The sequence below is a fragment of the Sciurus vulgaris genome (genome assembly GCF_902686455.1).
Source record: "Sciurus vulgaris genome assembly, chromosome: 16".
NCBI classification, from domain to species: Eukaryota; Metazoa; Chordata; class Mammalia; order Rodentia; family Sciuridae; genus Sciurus; species Sciurus vulgaris.
Genome location: NC_136477.1, coordinates 67,188,971 through 67,207,746, shown reverse-complemented (window position 1 = coordinate 67,207,746; position 18,776 = coordinate 67,188,971). Strand labels below are relative to the sequence as shown.

General features: G+C 38.6%; 1 long non-coding RNA gene across 1 annotated transcript in view; it reads right to left on the bottom strand.

The window, feature by feature from the left end:
• Window positions 1–4,400: 4,400 nt before the first annotated feature.
• LOC306646639 overlaps window positions 4,401–18,776 on the bottom strand; it is a 79,697-nt gene continuing 65,321 nt past the window's right edge. Inside the window, exon 4 of the long non-coding RNA XR_013759912.1 lies at window positions 4,401–4,627. This is a non-coding gene — a long non-coding RNA (uncharacterized lncRNA). The remainder of the gene's footprint in view (window positions 4,628–18,776) is intronic.

Below are 18,776 nucleotides of genomic sequence, written 5' to 3'. Positions count from 1 at the left end.
TAATTTTTCAAAGAACCAACCATTTATTTTGTTAATTTTTCCAATTGTTTCTTTTGTTTCAATTTTGTTGATTTTGGCTCTGATTTTAACTATTTCCTGTCTTCTCCTACTTTTGGTGTTGGTCTGCTCCTCTTTTTCTAGGGCTTTGAGCTGTAGTGTTAAGTCATTTATTTGTTGATCTCTACTTCTTTTGTTGAATGCGCCCCAAAATAAATCTTCCTCTAAGTACGGCTTTCATAGTGTCCCAGAGATTTTGATATGATGTCTTTGTTCTCGTTTACTTCTAAAAATTTTTTTATTTCCCTCCTGATGTCTTCTATTATCCACTCATCATATACTAGTGTATTATTTAATCTCCAGGTATTGGAGAAGTTTCTGTTTCTTAATCTGTCATTTATTTCTAATTTCAATCAATTATGATCTGATAGAGTACAAGGTAGTATCTCTATCTTCTTTTATTTGCTAACAGTGGCTTTGTGGCATAAGACATGGTCTGTTTTAGAGAAGGATCCATGTGCTGCTGAGAGGAAAGTGTATTCATTTTTTTTGGATTGTATATTCTATCTAAGTCAGTTAAGTCTAAAATGTTGATTGTGTTATTGAGATCTATGGTTTCTTTATTCAAATTTTGTTTGGACGATCTATCCAGCGGTGAGAGAGGTGTGTTTAAATTGCCTAGTATTATTGTGCTGTGGTGTATTTGATTTCTGGAATGAGAAGGATTTGTTTGACATACATGGATGAGCCAATGTTCGGGGCATAGATATTTATGATTGCTATGTCTTGCTGATTTATGCTTCCCTTAAGCAGTATGTACTGTCCTTCTTTATCCCTTCTGACTAGTTTTGGCTTGAAGTCCACATTTTCTGAAATGAGGATGGATACTCCAGCTTTTTTGCTGTGTTCCTGTGCATGGTATGTTTTTTCCCATCCTTTCACCTTTAGTCTATAGGTATCTCTTTCTATGAGATGAGTCTCTTGCAGGCAGCAAATTGTTGGATTTTTCTTTTCAATCCATTCTGCCAATTTATGACTTCTGATTGATGAGTTCAGGCCATTAACATTCACAGTTATTATTGTGATATGATTTGTATTCCCAGTCATTTGACTCATTTTTGTTATTTGACATGTTTCGTTTTCCCCTTTTTTTGGCTATTCCTTTAGCTAGTTCCTCCCATTGCTGATTTGCATCGTTGTTTTTCATCTCTTCCTCATGGAATGTTTTGCTGAGAATGTTATGCAGTGCTGGCTTTCTTTTTGCAAATTTCTTTATCTTTTGTTTAAATGGAAGGATCTTATTTCATCGTCAAATGTGAAAGTACGTTTCGCTGGGTATAAGATTCTTGGTTGGCATCTGTTTTCTCTCAGGGCTTGAAAAATGTTGTTCCAGGCTCTTGTAGCTTTTAGGGTCTTGATTGAAAAATCTACTGCTATTCTTATTGGTTTCCCCCTGAATGTAATTTGATTCTTTTCTCTCGTGGTCTTTAAAATTCTGTCTTTATTTTGTATGTTAGGTATTTTCATAATAATGTGCCTTGGTGTGGGCCTGTTGTAATTTTGTATATTTGGAGTCCTATAAGCCTCTTGTACTTGGTTTTCCATTTCATTCTTCAGATTTGGGAAATTTTCTGATATTATTTCATTGAATAGATTGTTCATTCCTTTGGTTTGTTTCTCTAAGCCTTCCTCAATCCCAATAATTCTTAAATTAGGCCTTTTCATGATATCCCATAATTCTTGTAGATTCTGTTCATGATTTCTTACTATCTTTTCTGTTTGGTCAACTTTGTTTTCAAGATTAAATATTTTGTCTTCAATATCTGAGGTTCTGTCTTCCAGGTGTTCTATCCTCTTGGTTATGCTTTCTATGGAGTTTTTAACTTGGTTTTTTGTTTCCTTTATTTCAAGGATTTCTGTTAAGTTTGTTTTTTTCAATATCTCTAACTTTTTATTGAGATCATTTCATCTCTTGCTTCCCATATTTGCTCCTTTAACTGTTGATTGGTGCGATCATTTAATGCCTGAATTTGCTCTTTCATCTCCTCCTTCAATGCCTGCATTTGCTCTTTCATCCTCTCGTTTTCTTCCCTGATTGTTTTAATTATGTAATTCTGAACTCCCTTTCTGACATTTCTTCTGCTGTGCTGTCATTGAATTTTATTGATATTGTATCTAGGTTTGTTTGGGACATATTCTTTCCTTGTTTTCTCATATTGATCAGATGTCAGTGGGACTTTGTGATATTGCAGAATTCTTCTATTGGCTTATAGTGTCCCTATAGATTTCCAGTGTATCACCTTCCTGCCTTCACTAGCCTGAAGTCTTGGAGTAACTTGATAATGCACTGCTTCTAAGGAAAGCTGCCCTTAACCTGTTCCTGGTTCCAGGACTTGGAGCTGGCTCTGTGTGAAAAGGCTCTCACTGGGGGGCCTGCTCTGAGAGGCTAGCATGGAAAGGCGCTTCTCACCGGTAGGGACCGTGCTGCAGGCTGCTTGGTGCAGTCCCTGGCTGCCCTGTCCTGGTCCCTGAAGCAACCTTCAGGCAGGAACTCGCCGCCCTGGTTCAGGGACTTGAAGCTTGTTTCTGTGCAGAAAGTCTCTCACTGATGGGCCTGTTCCGAGATGTTGGAGAATCTGGCCCTGTGGGAGGAGCCAACCGCCGGAGTGGGCAGAACTGACTGGGGAAGTCTCTAGCTGCCCTACCCTACTCTAATAAGCCTCCCGAATCCGGGCCTGCCACCCGGGCAGCCCTTCACAGGGTGGGTGAGACTTACCCTGTGGCTCTATTTTAGTCCGAGTCTTTCAATGTCTCCTCTTCTTGAATCCTGGGTTCTGGAGCATCTGGAGATGCTGTCACCCACTAGTCTACCATCTTGGATCACCCTGTGGAAAAAGCCTGCAGCTGGTGGGGGGGCGGGGGCAGGTCCACCTGGAGAGGTCTCTGGCTGCCTTGCCTTGGTCCCAGAGGCTGCTTGCAGACCGGAGGTAACCACTGGCTTGGGGACTTGTGGCTGGCTCCTGTGGCTCTATTTTAGTCTGAGTCTCTCAATTCCTCCCCTTCTTGAATCCTGGGTTCTGGAGCGACTGGAGATGCAGTCACCCTCTAGTCCACCATCTTGGATCACCAATATATATCTTTTTTGAGTGGAATACTATACTTGTGAGATAATGACATAATTCAACACGTGAGAGTATTAACATATTAGCATTAACACATTCACTTATATTTATTAACATATTGTATACATAATGTGTATGTATAGGTAAAAGTGCCCTGTAATCTGGACATGGTGACTCATGTCTGTAATTCCAGCAAACTGGGAAGCTGAGGAAAGGGTTTCACAAGTTCAAAGTCAGTCTCAGAAACAAGTGAGGTTTTTAACAAGTTAGCAACACTCTGTCTCGAAATTTGAAAAAGGGGGGAGGGACCCTGGGAATGTGGCTCCATGGTTAAGTATCCCTAAATTCAATCCATAGTACAAAAAAACAAGTTTAAATCATTGCAATTTAGTTAAAAAAAAATAACCCTCAAAAACAGACCTCTTAGAGCTCTTTCCTCCAGTATTAAAAAATGAGAATATTTAGTAATTTTGATTTATAAGAAATGTATATTCTTCCAAAGATGAGCTATCTACACTAAGGATGTGTGATTTTTATTCAATTTTGTATATATACCTCATTAATTAATATTGTTTAATAAAATTTAAGCCAAAGTTAAAGGCAACTACTCATTTTCTATATTTAAATGGTCTCTTTTACTTATCCTCTTATACATCAAGGTATGAGACATAGAAAAGACCTTTACTTCTTTGATATTTGTTAAGGTTTTTATTGTAAATAAAATAAGGTACTGAGTAAGGGATTATCAATTGTTGGAGATATTGTCACACTGTCACAGGTTTTTCATTTGGATAATTCTCTTTGCTACTATTTTTCTGGTTTGGAATAAATTTTGACTCATCCTTACGGGAACGGTACAATGTTCTCATTTGTTCAGCTTCTCTCCAGTATGAATTCTCTGATGTCTATTAAGGTATAATTTTTGATTAAAAGTTTTGTCAAATTCTTTACATTCATATGGCTTTTCTCTAGTATGAATTCTACTGTGGTAAGTAAGGCTAGTTTTTTGACTAAAAGCTTTGCCACATTCTTTACATTTATAGGGCTTCTCTATGGTATGGATTCTCTGGTGGCAAATAAATCTTGATTTTTTATTAAAAGCTTTGTCACATTCTGTATATTTGCAGGGCTTCTGTCCTGTATAAATTCTGCTGTGGTAAATAAGGCTTGATTTTTCACTAAAAACTTTGTCACATTCTTCACATTTGTAGGGCTTCTCTCCAGTATGAATTCTCTGGTGGTCATAACAAGTGTTTTTTTATTAAAAACTTTGTTACATTCTTTACATTTATAGGACTTCTCCCCAGTACAAATTCCATGGTGGTGTGTAAGGGCAGACTTTTGATAATATGATTTCCGATGTTCATTCTCAGTTGCAGTTTTCAATATTTTCCCTTGTTTTAAATAGTCAATGTCACAATTTCCATATTTTCCATTTATCATTTTTTGAAATATATGTTTTTTGACCTGGTCTGGTGAAAATTCTTGGGTATGATGAGAAGTCATGGCTGCAATAAGTCAAAATAAAAATTATTTTACTTATTAGACTGGGATGAATTTATTTTGTGTACATTGCATACATAAAGTATGAAATCATAGCAATGTCAGGACATCATCAGGCTAGCAGTTTAGTAAATTCAAGGTCATTATTACTCCAGAAATATATAAGTTAAATAAAAATGTACAGACAAATTAACATTGTAAAAATTACCCAAACTATTGTACAGATCACAATATCCAAGATGAGTATCTTACTAATGAGAGTAATATAGTAGAGGGAAGGAAATATGTTACTTATCTACCACAGACTTCTCCTCTGTAACATTGTTCAAAAGGAAAACTCAACCAGCTACATTCACTCTCAGTAGAATATGGGAAACAAGAAACATACACAAACAATTGTGGCTTTCTTGAAGAACATCTGAAATCTGCTTTCTGCCTATCATGACACAGAGATCTGAAAATAACATAGATTTTAGATGATAATACCACATATATTCAACAAAGGTAAAGAGGCGATGGATTCTTAAGAAAACACATGGAAATTTTTTAAATTTTAAAAATGCGCTTATATGCAGAAAATTCTCCATGAAAAAAAGTTTGAGAGGCAATAAAAACATTGCACAGCCTATGTCCATATTACTTGGATGAAGTCAACACATGGCAATCAAGACTAAGAATTTTTTTTTATTTTCTGTGTATTATTTGCTGATTTGTTTCATTGACAAATTGAACTTTGTGTATTTACTAAGTTTATCATGACATATAATATGATGAAATGACTAAATGAAATGAATTAACACATGCATATTTCATACAATTATCAGTTTTGTGCTTATAAAGTATTGCATTCAGTCTTTTAATATTTATCAGGAACATAATTCACTACATTCACCATGTGGTACAACAAAACACTTGACCTCCTTTTACCCATTAGTATAAAAATTTGTAGACTCTGACTAACAAAATGCCAACAGTCAACAACACACAGGACCTGGTGACCACAATTTTACTCCCTGAATTTCTGACTTCCACATGTGAGTCAAATGTTCCTAATAACTGACTTTCTGTGTCTGCCTTATTTCACTTAATGCAGTCTTGCACATTCGTACTATGTCAATTTAAATGATATATTTCTTTTTTAGCTAAATTTAATAGTGTCTAAATATCACAGTTTTACTCATTTGATCATTGATGAGCACACAGTTGAGTCCATATCTTGAATATTGAGAACAATGTTTGCACTGAGCACAATAGTGAATCTCTCTCTTCAACATGCTTATTAATCTCTTATTGATACATATTTAACACTGGCATTTCTGGATCACAAGGTCATTTTTATGTGTGGTGCTTGGGATTCAGCCCAATGGTGCTATACCACTGAACTACAACACAAGTCCTTTGAAAATTGTTTGAGACATGGTGTTTCAAAATTTCTGTGACATGCCTCCTACTTGAAATCCTTTTTAATGGCCCCCAGTTAGCTGGGATTGCAAGCAAGTACCAGTGTACTTGCCATTTCATTCTTTATTTAAAAACTTCCATACTTTTTTCCAGAATAACTATATAATCTACTGTTCACTGGTTTATTAATGGAAAAATCAATTAAAAATACTACAGCACAAAAAGATAAAGGAAAGTATGGCTTAATCAAAGTAATGCAACAAAATATTAATAATTGAACATCAGCATAGGGAGTTACAAATTACCCAAAGAGCAATAAATAACCATTTGAAGGAAGTTTCAAGAGCTAAATTCTGACAAAAATTGTTAATATAAACAAGCAGAAATTGTTTATGTAAAGAATTTCTTAGGAAAAGTTTCTAAAAGAGGCATTCATGGTGTGCAAAACTGTAATCCAAGCAACATGGGAGAGGCTGGGCAAAGAGGATTATAAGTACCTATAGAATATATAAAGAATTGGGAGAGGAATGAAAGATTGGCACTATGAAAAGCAATGAACCACAAGTTAAAACAGTAAGCAAAGTAAGAAAAACAATTATAAGAAATACAGAATACAACTTACAAATTGTAATAGTGAGTTCACTTTCAAAACTTATTGGATTATGAATGTATTATTACAAAACACAGATCAAAGCAAAAAGTTTGACTAACAGAATTAAATCTAAAAGAGGGAGGGAGGTTTCAAGATGGCGGCCTAGAGGGTGGCTGCATTTCATGTTGCTCCAGGACTCAGGATTCAAAAGAGGAGATATTGAAACGCTTGGGACCAACTCAAAGCAGCCGGGTGACTCTCACCCCCTGGGGAGGCATCCCGGATGGGACCGTGGTCCCAGAACACAGGAAACTTTGTGAAGTAGAGCTGCCGGCGAGACGCCCCTCCCCCCGCTAGAGCAGTGAACTCGGACAGCTGGGAGCTCCGTAAAGGAGGCCGCTCGGCACAGCGCTGGGACTCGGAGCAGCCACTGGGGCTCCGGCGGCTGCCCAGGGGAAGAGTGGCGAGGAGAGCTGTGTGGACTCAGGACACCGGGGCCTGCCCTGAGGAGGAGGAGGAGGAGCGTGGCAACTTGGATTCGGAGTGACTGCACCAGAGCCACAGGCGGTTGCCAGAGGAGAAGCCGCGCGGCGAGCAGTTTGGACTCAGAATGACGCTTCTGAACCCCGGGGCCTGCCCTGAGGACGAGGAGGAGGAAGAGGAGCGCGGCCGCTTGGATTCGGGGTGACTACACCAGAGCTACAGGCAGTTGCCAGAGAAGGGGCTGCGTGGCGAGCTGTTTGGACTCAGACCACTTCTGAACCCCGGGGCCTGCCCAGAGGAGTAGGAGGAGGAGGAGGAGGGGCGCGGCCGGTCGTTTGGACTGGCAGTGACTGCATTAGCGCTCCAGGCGGCTGCTCAGAGGAGAAGGCAAGTGGTGAGTTGTTTGGACTTAAAGGGACAGCTCCTGAACACAGGGGGGCTGCCTGGAGGAGAAGCGTGGTGGGACGCTTGGTCTCGAGTAGCTGCACCAGAGCTCCGGGCGGTTGCCCAGAGGACCCGTGCTGCGGGTCACGTGGACTCAGAGCCACTCAGAGCTACCGCTCCTGAACACCCCGGGGGTTATCTGGAGAAGGAGGAGGAACGGGGAGGGTCACTACGACTCGGAGTGATTGATTGCCCAGGGCTATGGGTGGTTGGTGGAGGTGGAGGCACGCAGTGAGTTTCTTGGACTCCTAGTGACCCCACCGGAATACTGGGCGGCTGTCCGGAGGAAGAGGCGTGTGGCAGGTCTCTGGGATTCATAGCGATTGTACAGGGCCCCAGGTGACTGCTCAGAGGAGGGGCCTCATAGCCAGGCTATTAGGCACAGAGCAGGGTCCCAGGATCTAGGAGGCTTCTTGGTGGAAGAGCCGCACAGAGACAGGCTTAGGGCGGAGCGAAGGTTCCAGGCCTGCGGGCAGATTCTCTGAGGAAGGGCAGCCTAAGGAGAGTCATCTGCAAAGGGTGAGGCTCCCAGGCCCAGGAGGTAGGGCCGGGCCCCTGGGAACTTTGCAGAGGAAGGCAGCCCAGCCCAGGTGGTAGCTGTAAATTGAGGGGAACCTCTAGGAGGGAACTGACCAGCGAGACCTCCCCACCAGGTGAGTCTTCCCTGCTGGGTGAGGTTTCCCCACAAGGACGGTAAAACCAGAGACTCAGGCCCAAACAGGCCTTGCCTCAGCCCACAGCCTAGGTCCCCTTTGGATGACCATTGGTCAACAAGTGGAGGCACATCTGCCCACTAGCAGGGATTATACCCCACCTGAAGGCCACCACTCCTAGAGAGGCAGCTTCCTTGTGGAGCACCGCATTATCAACTTCCTCCAAGACTTCAGCCTACTGAAGGCTAAGGGGGGATATATATAGAAATCTTCAGGGACATTGTAAGTCAATAGAGGAAATCTGCAATATCTCAGCGGTCCTCTGATACCTGAACAATATGAGAAAACAAGGAAAGAAAATGCTGCAAACAAATCTAGATGTTACATCAATAAAACCCAGTGACAGCATGGCAGAAGAAATGACAGAAAAGGAGTTCAGAATGTACATAATTAAAATGATCAGAGAAGCAAACGATGAGATGAAAGAGCAAGTGCACGCACTGAATGATGAGATGAAAGAGCAAATGCAAGCATTGATTGATCGCACCAATCGACAGTTAAAAGAGCAAATACAGGAAGCAAAAGATCATTTCAATAAAGAGTTAGAGATATTGAAAAAAAAACCAAACAGAAATCCTTGACATGAAGGAAACAATAAACCAAATTAAGAACTCCATAGAAAGCATATCCAATAGGATAGAACACCTGGAAGACAGAACCTCAGACATTGAAGACAAAATATTTAACCTTGAAAACAAAGTTGAACAAACAGAGAAGATGGTAAGAAATCATGAACAGAATCTACAAGAACTATGGGATATCATGAAAAGGCCAAATTTAAGAATTATTGGGATTGAGGAAGGCCTAGAGAAACAAGCCAAAGGAATGAACAACCTATTCAATGAAATAATATCAGAAAATTTCCCAAATCTGAAGAATGAAATGGAAAATCAAGTTCAAGAGGCTTATAGGACTCCAAATACACAAAATTACAACAGACCCACACCAAGGCACATTATAATGAAAATACCGAACATACAAAATAAAGACAGAATTTTAAAGGCTGTGAGAGAAAAGAACCAAATTACATTCAGGGGGAAACCAATACGGATATCAGCAGATTTTTCAATCCAGACCCTAAAAGCTAGAAGGGCCTGGAACAACATTTTTCAAGCCCTGAAAGAAAACGGATGCCAACCAAGAATTTTATACCCAGCAAAACTTACCTTCAAATTTGACGATGAAATAAACTCCTTCCATGATAAACAAAAGCTAAAAGAATTTACAAAAAGAAAGCCAGCATTACAGAACATTCTCAGCAAAATATTCCATGAGGAAGAGATGAAAAACAAAGAAGAAAATCAGCAAAGGGAGGAATTATCCTAAAGGAATTGTCAAATAAAGGAGGAAATAAGTTGCGTCAAACAAATAAATAAATAAAATTTAAAAAATGAACCAAATGACCGGGAAACCAAATCGTATCTCTATAATAACCCTGAATGTTAATGGCCTGAATTCATCAATCAAAAGACATAGACTGGCAGATTGGATTAAAAAGAAAGATCCAACAATATGTTGCCTGCAAGAGACTCACCTCATCGAAAAAGATACCCATAGACTAAAGGAGAAAGGATGGGGAAAAACATACCATGCACATGGACTCAGCAAAAAAGCTGGAGTATCCATCCTCATTTCAGATACTGTGGACTTTAAGCCAAAGTTAGTCAGAAGGGATAAAGAAGGTCATTTCATACTGCTTAAGGGAAGCATAAATCAGCAAAATATAACAATCATAAACATCTATGCCCCAAACAGTGGCTCATCCATGTATGTCAAGCAAATCCTTCTCAATTTCAGAAACCAAATAGACCATAACACAATAATACTAGGTGATTTTAACACGCCTCTCTCACCACTGGACAGATCTTCCAGACAAAAATTGAACAAAGAAACCATAGATCTCAATAACACAATCAATAATTTAGACTTAACGGACATTTATAGAGTATACCATCCAATCAAGAGCGAATACACTTTCTTCTCAGCAGCACATGGATCCTTCTCTAAAATAGACCATATATTATGCCACAAAGCTAATGTTAGCAAATACAAGAAGATAGAGACACTACCATGTATTCTATCAGATCATAATGGATTGATTAGAAATAAATGAAAGAGTAAAACACAGAAACTATTCCAACATCTGGAGATTAAACAATATGCTATTATATGATGAATGGATAACAGAAGATATTAGGAAGGAAATTAAAAAATTCTTAGAGGTAAATGAGAACAAAGAAACTTCATATCAAAATCTCTGGGACACTATGAAAGCAGTACTTAGAGGGAAATTTATTTCATGGAGCGCATTTAATAAAAGAAGTAAAACTCAACAAATAAACGACCTAACACTACAGCTCAAAGCCCTAGAAAAAGAAGAACAAAACAGCACCAAAAGTAGTAGAAGACAGGAAATAGTTAAACTCAGAGCTGAAATCAATGAAATTTAAACAAAAGAAACATACAAAAAATTGACAAAATAAATAGTTGGTTCTTCGAAAAAATAAACAAAATTGATTAACCTTTAGCCACACTAACAAAGAGAAGACGAGAGAAAACCCAAATCACTAAAATTCAAAATGAACAAGGAAATATCACAACAGACAGGATTGAAATACAAAACATAATTAGAAGCTATTTTGAAAATCTATACTCCAACAAAATAGAAAATTTTGAAGGCATCAACAGGTTTCTAGAGACATATGAATTGCCTAAACTGAACGAGGAGGACATAAACAATTTATATAGACCAATTTCAAGTACTGAAATAGAAGAAGTCATCAAAAGCCTACCAACAAAGAAAAGTCCGGGACCAGATGGGTTCTCAGCTGAGTTCTATGAAACCTTTAAAGAAGAGCTCATTCCAATACTTCTCAAAGTATTCCATAAAATAGAAGAGGAGGGAACCCTCCCAAACTCATTCTATGAAGCCAATATCACCCTGATACCTAAACCAGACAGAGACTCATCAAGGAAAGAAAATTTCAGACCAATATCCTTAATGAACATCGATGCAAAAATTCTCAACAAAATTTTAGCAAATCGCATACAAAAACATATTAAAAAGATAGTGCACCATGATCAAGTTGGTTTCATCCCAGGGATGCAAGGTTGGTTCAACATCAGGAAATCAATAAATGTAATTCACCACACTAATAGACTTAAAGTCAAGAATCACATGATTATTTCAATAGATGCAGAAAAAGCATTTGATAAAATACAGCACCCCTTCATGCTGAAAACACTAGAAAAAATAGGAATAGTGGGAACATTTCTTAACATTGTAAAGGCCATTTATGCTAAGCCCACGGCTAATATCATTCTAAATGGTGAAAAACTGAAAGCATTCCCCCTAAAAACTGGAACAAGGCAGGGATGCCCTCTTTCACCACTTCTATTCAACATTGTTCTTGAGACTCTGGCCAGAGCAATTAGACAAACCAAAGAGATTAAAGGGATACGAATTGGAAAAGAAGAACTCAAACTATCCCTCTTTGCTGATGACATGATTATATATTTAGAGGAACCTGGAAATTCCACCAGGAAACTCTTAGAACTCATAAGTGAATTCAGTAAAGTAGCAGGTTACAAGATCAATGCCCATAAATGCAACGCATTTTTATACATAAGTGATGAATCTTCAGAAAGAGAAATTAGGAAAACTACACCATTCACAATAGCCTCGAAAAAAATAAAATACTTGAGAATCAATCTCACAAAAGAGGTGAAAGACCTCTACAATGAGAACTATACAACACTAAAGAAAGAAATTAAAGAACACCTTAGAAGATGGAAAGATCTCCCATGTTCTTGGATAGGAAGAATTAATATTGTCAAAATGGCCATACTACCTAAAGTGCTATACAAATTCAATGCAATTCCAATTAAAATCCCAATGATGTACCTTACAGAAATAGAGCAAGCAATTATGAAATTCATCTGGAAGAATAAGAAACCAAGAATAGCTAAAGCAATCCTTAGCAGGAAGAGTGAAACAGGGGGTATTGCAATACCAGATTTTCAACTCTACTACAAAGCAATAGTAACAAAAACGGCATGGTATTGGTACCAAAATAGAAAGGTAGATCAATGGTATAGAATAGAGGACACGGACACAAACCCAAATAAATACAATTTTCTCATACTAGACAAAGGTGCCAAAAATATGCAATGGAGAAAAGATAGCCTCTTCAACAAATGGTGCTGGGAGAATTGGAAATCCATATGCAACAGAATGAAACTAAACCCATATCTCTCACCATGCACGAAACTAAACTCAAAATGGATTAAGGACCTCGGAATCAGACCAGAGACCCTGTAGATTATAGAAGAAAACGTAGGTCCAAATCTTCACCTTGTTGGTCTAGGACCAGACTTCCTTAACAGGACTCCCATAGCACAAGAAATAAAAGCTAGAATCAACCACTGGGATAGATTCAAACTAAAAAGCTTTCTCTCAGCAAAGGAAACTATAAGCAATGCGAAGAAAGAGCCTACAGAGTGGGAGAATATCTTTGCCAATCATACTTCAGATAGAGCACTAATCTCCAGAATCTATAAAGAACTCAAAAAACTTTACTCCAAGAATTCAAATAATCCAGTCGACAAATGGGCTAAGGAAATGAATAGACACTTCACAGAAGAAGATCTACAAGCAATCAACAAACATATGGAAAAATGTTCAACATCTCTAGTAATAAGAGAAATGCAAATCAAAACCACCCTAAGATTCCATCTCACCCCAATTAAAATGGTGATTATCAAGAATACGAGCAACAACAGGTGTTGGCGAGGATGTGGGGAGAAAGGTACACTCATACATTGCTGGTGGGGCTGCAAATTAGTGCAGCCACTCTGGAAAGCAGTGTGGAGATTCCTTAGAAAACTTGGAATGGACCCGCCATTTGACCCAGCTATCCCACTCCTTGGCCTATACCCAAAGGACTTAAAATCAGCATACTACAGAGACACAGCCACATCAATGTTCATAGCTGCTCAATTCACAATAGCCAGACTGTGGAACCAACCTAGATGCCCTTCAATTGATGAGTGGATAAAGAAACTGTGGTATATATATACAATGGAATATTACTCAGCCATAAAAATGATAAAATTATGGCATTTGCAGGTAAATGGATGAAATTGGAGAATATCATGCTAAGTGAGATAAGCCAATCTCAAAAAGCCAAAGGACGAATGATATCGCTAATAAGTGGAGGATGACACATAATGGGGGGGAGGGAAGGGTTAGTGTTAGGGTTAGAGTTAGGGATAGGGAGGGGTGCAAGTATGGAGGAAGGAAGTACTGTATAGAGGGTAAAGAGGGGTGGGAGGGGTGGGGGAAGGGAAACAATAACAGAAGGAATCAAACAATTTACTCTATGTAAATTTATGATTACACAAATGGTATGCCTTTACGCCATGTACAAACAGAGAAACAACATGTATCCCATTTGTTTACAATTAAAAAAAATAAAAAATAAAATAAAATAAAATAAAAAAGTAAAAGAGGGAACTACCAAATCAGTTCCAGTAGAGAGTATGGCCCTCTGGCGCCTTCCAGTTCAAAGCCAGCAGATGACCTGAGAGTCATAGAGAAAGGCTTTGGTCTTTGCTGTGCAGACCGCTGGAACTCCCATTAGGTCGGCCTAGTGGTTTGGCCAGGGTGTGAAATGTGAAAGACTGGCAAGCCTCCCTGTGTTGATGACCTAATGGCAGCATTTTTGGGGGTCTGTGCTATGTGGGCTGCACTGGGATGGCGCCTGGTGGCCAGCCAGAGGTTGGTTTGATCACACCAGTGGTGAAGAGTTTGATTAACATAAGCACACCCAGGTGATTTGTCATTGGCCATATTCAATTAAGTCCATGCACACAATGCGTGCACAGGTGTTCCCGAGTGCTCCTGCTCGTGCCTGCTCATTCTAACCTTTGCTGTGATGGGGCAGCTGGCTCCTCACCTGATCTCAACTGGTGTGGCCCTGCCCTCTGCCTCCTGGAAGGAATATAAGTGGGCAGTAGGTGGAGGGCAAGGAGAAGCAGCAGTTAGCAGAAGCGGCAGTAAGCAGGAGCAGCAGTAAGCAGCAGCAGCTAGCAGAGAGAAGAAGAAGCAGTAAGAAGAAGCAGCTAGGAGAAGCAGCAGCTAGCAGAGAAAAGGAGCAGCTAGCAGAGAAAGACAGCAGCTAGCAGAGAAGAGAAGCAGCTAGCAGTAAGAAGCAGTAGGCAGTGGCAGAAGGCAGATTGTAGAGTGCAGAACTGAGAACACACATCTAGGTTGCACCCTTTAGTTCACAGAATGCAGGATGCACCTCTAAGAAGAAACAGATCTCTGATAAGCGTAGCAAGCCTGTCTTTCTCTAAAACTTTCTCTAAACAAAGTCTCTCTTCCTGATAAGCAAAGTTTCTCTTCCTCTAAGCAAAGCATATCTTTCTCTCAAAGTCTCTCCTCCTCTATAAATTAGTGAATATAGGAGAAGTAGTTTATTTCCAGTCCACCTCTGATAAATACCCGCACAATTGTTGCCATAGGTGGCAACAAGCATTGACCAGTTGGACACCAGACCCAGGACTTCTGGGCTGTCAAGTCTCCTGGCCCAGTCCTGCCCATCCTAACCAAAGTAGGTGCTAGAAATTGACACCTTTGGATGGCAGGTCATGGCATGGTGAGAAGAATGGCACTGACCAAATACATAGAGGCCAGCAGGGGCTTTGAAGGCCCAAGAAGGCAAGTGAATATTGCAAAATTTTGCCAATAAGTATAGGCTAGGGGCCTCTGTGATTGCTCTGTGCAAGCTCCTGGAGACATATTGTCCTGACAAGGCAAAAAAAGAACCATCCTGGAAAGTGAGTGAAGTCCTGAGGCTGGATGATTGGAAAGGTGAGCACCCTCAAGCAGTTGTTTGGTCTACCAAAGAGAGAAACTGTAGGAAAAAGCCCACTACCTTCAGAAAGATTTACTGCCTAATTATAGATAAAGGCCTGTGTATATAATATGAAGAAGTTGCTCTGGAAGTGACTTTGAAATGGAGCTGTTAAACTACGTCTAGTAGTAAAAATTGTCCATGTTCATTCAGTGAGTTAGAGAACACAGAGAAAACTTTGTGAGAAGAAAATGTTCTGTGCCAGAATGTTTATACACAAAACATTTTTTAATATTATAACCATTGTTACGTGTGTGCATTTTACTCCTCACTACTCTATATATATTTGACAATGCTAACTACTTTTACTGAAATATCTGGACTTTCTAGATGTTTTAAAGTGCTTGATATATGGAAAAAGTAGAAGTGGTAAATTACAACACATTTTGTCATTTTTTAATTTAAATATCTATGAAACTTTTTTCAGGGGGCAGTAGTCAAACCCCCTATTGAGTAATATACACTGTGTGCTGGTTTTCTGGATCACCATGTCAGTGTGCATACAATGAGGAAAGAGTAACCATTGTACCTATGTCTGAGGGTTTCATTTCATTTTGCTGTGTATTTAGTGTACATAAAAGACAAATGATTCCTAATATACATCTATTTTTTCTAGATGTTGAGAGGTTTTCAAGAGGATGCTGGTTTATGACTAAAATATAAGCTGGCAAACAAAGTTTATAGGTTTTGTGCTAAAATTCCAAGGAAGGATTGTCTTCCAAAAATTTGAGCATTATGTTCATATTTTGAAGAAATTCTCAAATAATAGCTATTGTTATATATATGCAGTTTAATCAAGACCATCAGGTACATAGTAAACAAATTGAGTCCTTAATTGAAACATATAGTCTATCTAGATGATTAGAAATTCTCAGTGTATGCTAAATGTAGAGGTAGCAAAATATTACTTCATAAGGTTGAATGTTCTCTCTGATATGTGGATGCAAACACACAATATGGTGGAGAAGGGAAGAATAAAAGTTCACTGGATTAGACAAAAGAGAATAAAGGAAAGGGAGGGAGAATTGAAATAAGACAATAGAATGAATCAGATACAAATTTCTTATGTTCATATATGAATACACAACCAGTGTAACTCCACATTGTGTACAACCACAGAATGGGAAGTTATATTCTATTTATGGATAATATGTCAAAATACATTCTGCTGTCATGTATATCTAGAAAAGCACACAAAATATTTAAAACAGAAAAATAACAAATCTAAAAGAAATGCAACTGTATGTAATCTACAGAGAACTCTAAATATAAGGAAAAAAGTAGAATGAAAACAAAAGAATGTCAGAGTATTACATACAAAAAAGAAAAGTTAGCCAAAAGTGGCCAAAAGAAAGTTAGCATGGTCAAATTTTGATACAGAAAACTATAAGGGTAAAGGTGAGCAGACTGAGAGGCAAGCACACAGGACAGCATACAGCATGAAATGGCTCCCATGTGAGAAAGCCAGTTTTATTTTATTAGCTACTCCAAGGTTATATCAGGTTGCAATGGTATAGTTAGCTTTGCATGTGTACAGGTCATATAACTTATTTGCTTCTCAGAGTCCACTAGTACCAAATGTTTTTATAATGGCTAGAGAGAGGAGTTGCAGAATGTTCCTAAGTCAGGAAAACAGAAGGCCTTTATTACCTGAGGAGTATGCCCACTCAAATGTTTATGGTCCTCTGTACTTTTCTATGGTCTGCCTCTACAATTCCCCTTTTATGTTTTGTATGGCCTTTTGAATAGACACAATTTGTCTTTTGTTTAAGGAGGGTGGAGGGATAAAGTAAGGCAAATAATGGCAAAAACAAGCACAGCAAAATAAGACAAATACCAGTAAATATCCTCCAATGAAAAGTTGCTCAATCCATGTAAAATTTGGTAGTCATAAGGTTAACCACTCTAATAAATCTCAACCTCCATTATCTTGCTGCACCTTCTGTACAATGTCTTTAAAATTATCCTATTCTTTCTGAATGGGGTTATTTTGAGTTAAATTGAAACAACACATATTATTAAATTCATGGCATCCTTTATGATATAACAATAGGAAATAATCAATAGCACCCTATAATGAAGAACAACTTGATGGAGACAAATTTTGGAAGAATTAACAATTTCCAATAAGCAGACCCAAATATTATAATGAGTACAAGAAGCCAAAGTGAAACAGTTTTCTGTACAGTGGCACCACCAACAGGGATACAACAAAGAAATAACCCAATCATAGTCATGAGAGTTGTGGAATTTTGGGTAAGTTTTGCACACAGAACTGTAACCAAATTTTCTGGGGTACATTCTAAACACATCTGGGCTAACAATTTTTGGGCAGATGTTTTAAAACTTTTTATATTCCCCCAAGTCACTAGATGATTAGAAGTCTGTGGGCCCCTTGGGTTTCTTGTTCCTATTGAAGTTTCCTTTTTTGAATCAGGATCTTCATCATTCATGATCAAATGAAAACTGGGAATCAGATTGTGAAGTCCTTGATGTCAACTCATGATGATTGACAAGACTCACACACCTGGTAGGAATCCAGGAAGAACCTGTAGGAATAAGAACAGCAGGATATCCTTTCCCCCATGTAATCAGGGGTGCAAGGGGGCAGACCTCAATAGTTTACATATATCTTTGGTATTGGTATATTAGGGGTAAAGTATCTGTCCAAGGCACAGGAACAATGATGTGTATTATCTTCCTATTGTACATTAAGAGCATTCATTTTGAACCAGGTAATATTGACATGAGTGAGGCTAATTCCCATTTTTGTTTTTGTTTTAAAAGACACATTTTAAGCATACAGTGTGTACATTCAACTAAGGCCTGTCTGGTAGGATTGTGGGGAATTCCATAGGTTGGAATTATATTCCACTGATTACAAAATTGAGCAAAGGCACTAAAAGTATAATCAGGGGCATTTTCAGTTTTTAAATAATGTGATTTACCCATGTTGGCATTGCAGAGGAACAAATAAGAGAGACAGACTGAGACCTTCTCTGAACAATGTGCACTGGCCCATTTAAGGCCTGAGAATGTATCTAAGAAACATGTAAGAAAGAATGAGGTGGAAGGGAGGAAAATGAGTTACATTCATATGCCAAAGGGCATTAGAATGTAAACTTCAAGGGTTTACAGTTTTCCAAGTAGGCAAACAAAACTGTGTACAATGAGAGCAACTATTAATGATTAAATGGGCCTGTTGAGAGGAAACTGAAAAGGTTTTGTTAAAAAGTGAGCATTTTCATGAAAGAAATTTTGCAATTCCACAGCATGTAAAAGAGAGAAATAGAAAAATACAGTCTTTTAGATCTATTATACATAAGGAAAAATCCTGAGGGATTAGATCAGGGTTAGGCAATCCACACTGAAGCAAACCCATCATAATTCTCTTAAACCCATCATAATTTCTCTTAAATCTTGTAATAATTTTTATTTCCCTGATTTCTTCCTTTATGATAAATATGTGCATATTCCATGGACTGGTAGAAGGTTCAATATGTCCCAACTGTAACTACTCTTGAATAAGGACCTCAGCAGCTGCCACCTTTTTCTTAGACAATGGCAATTGTTTCACTCAGACAGGAGTGGTGACATTCCATTT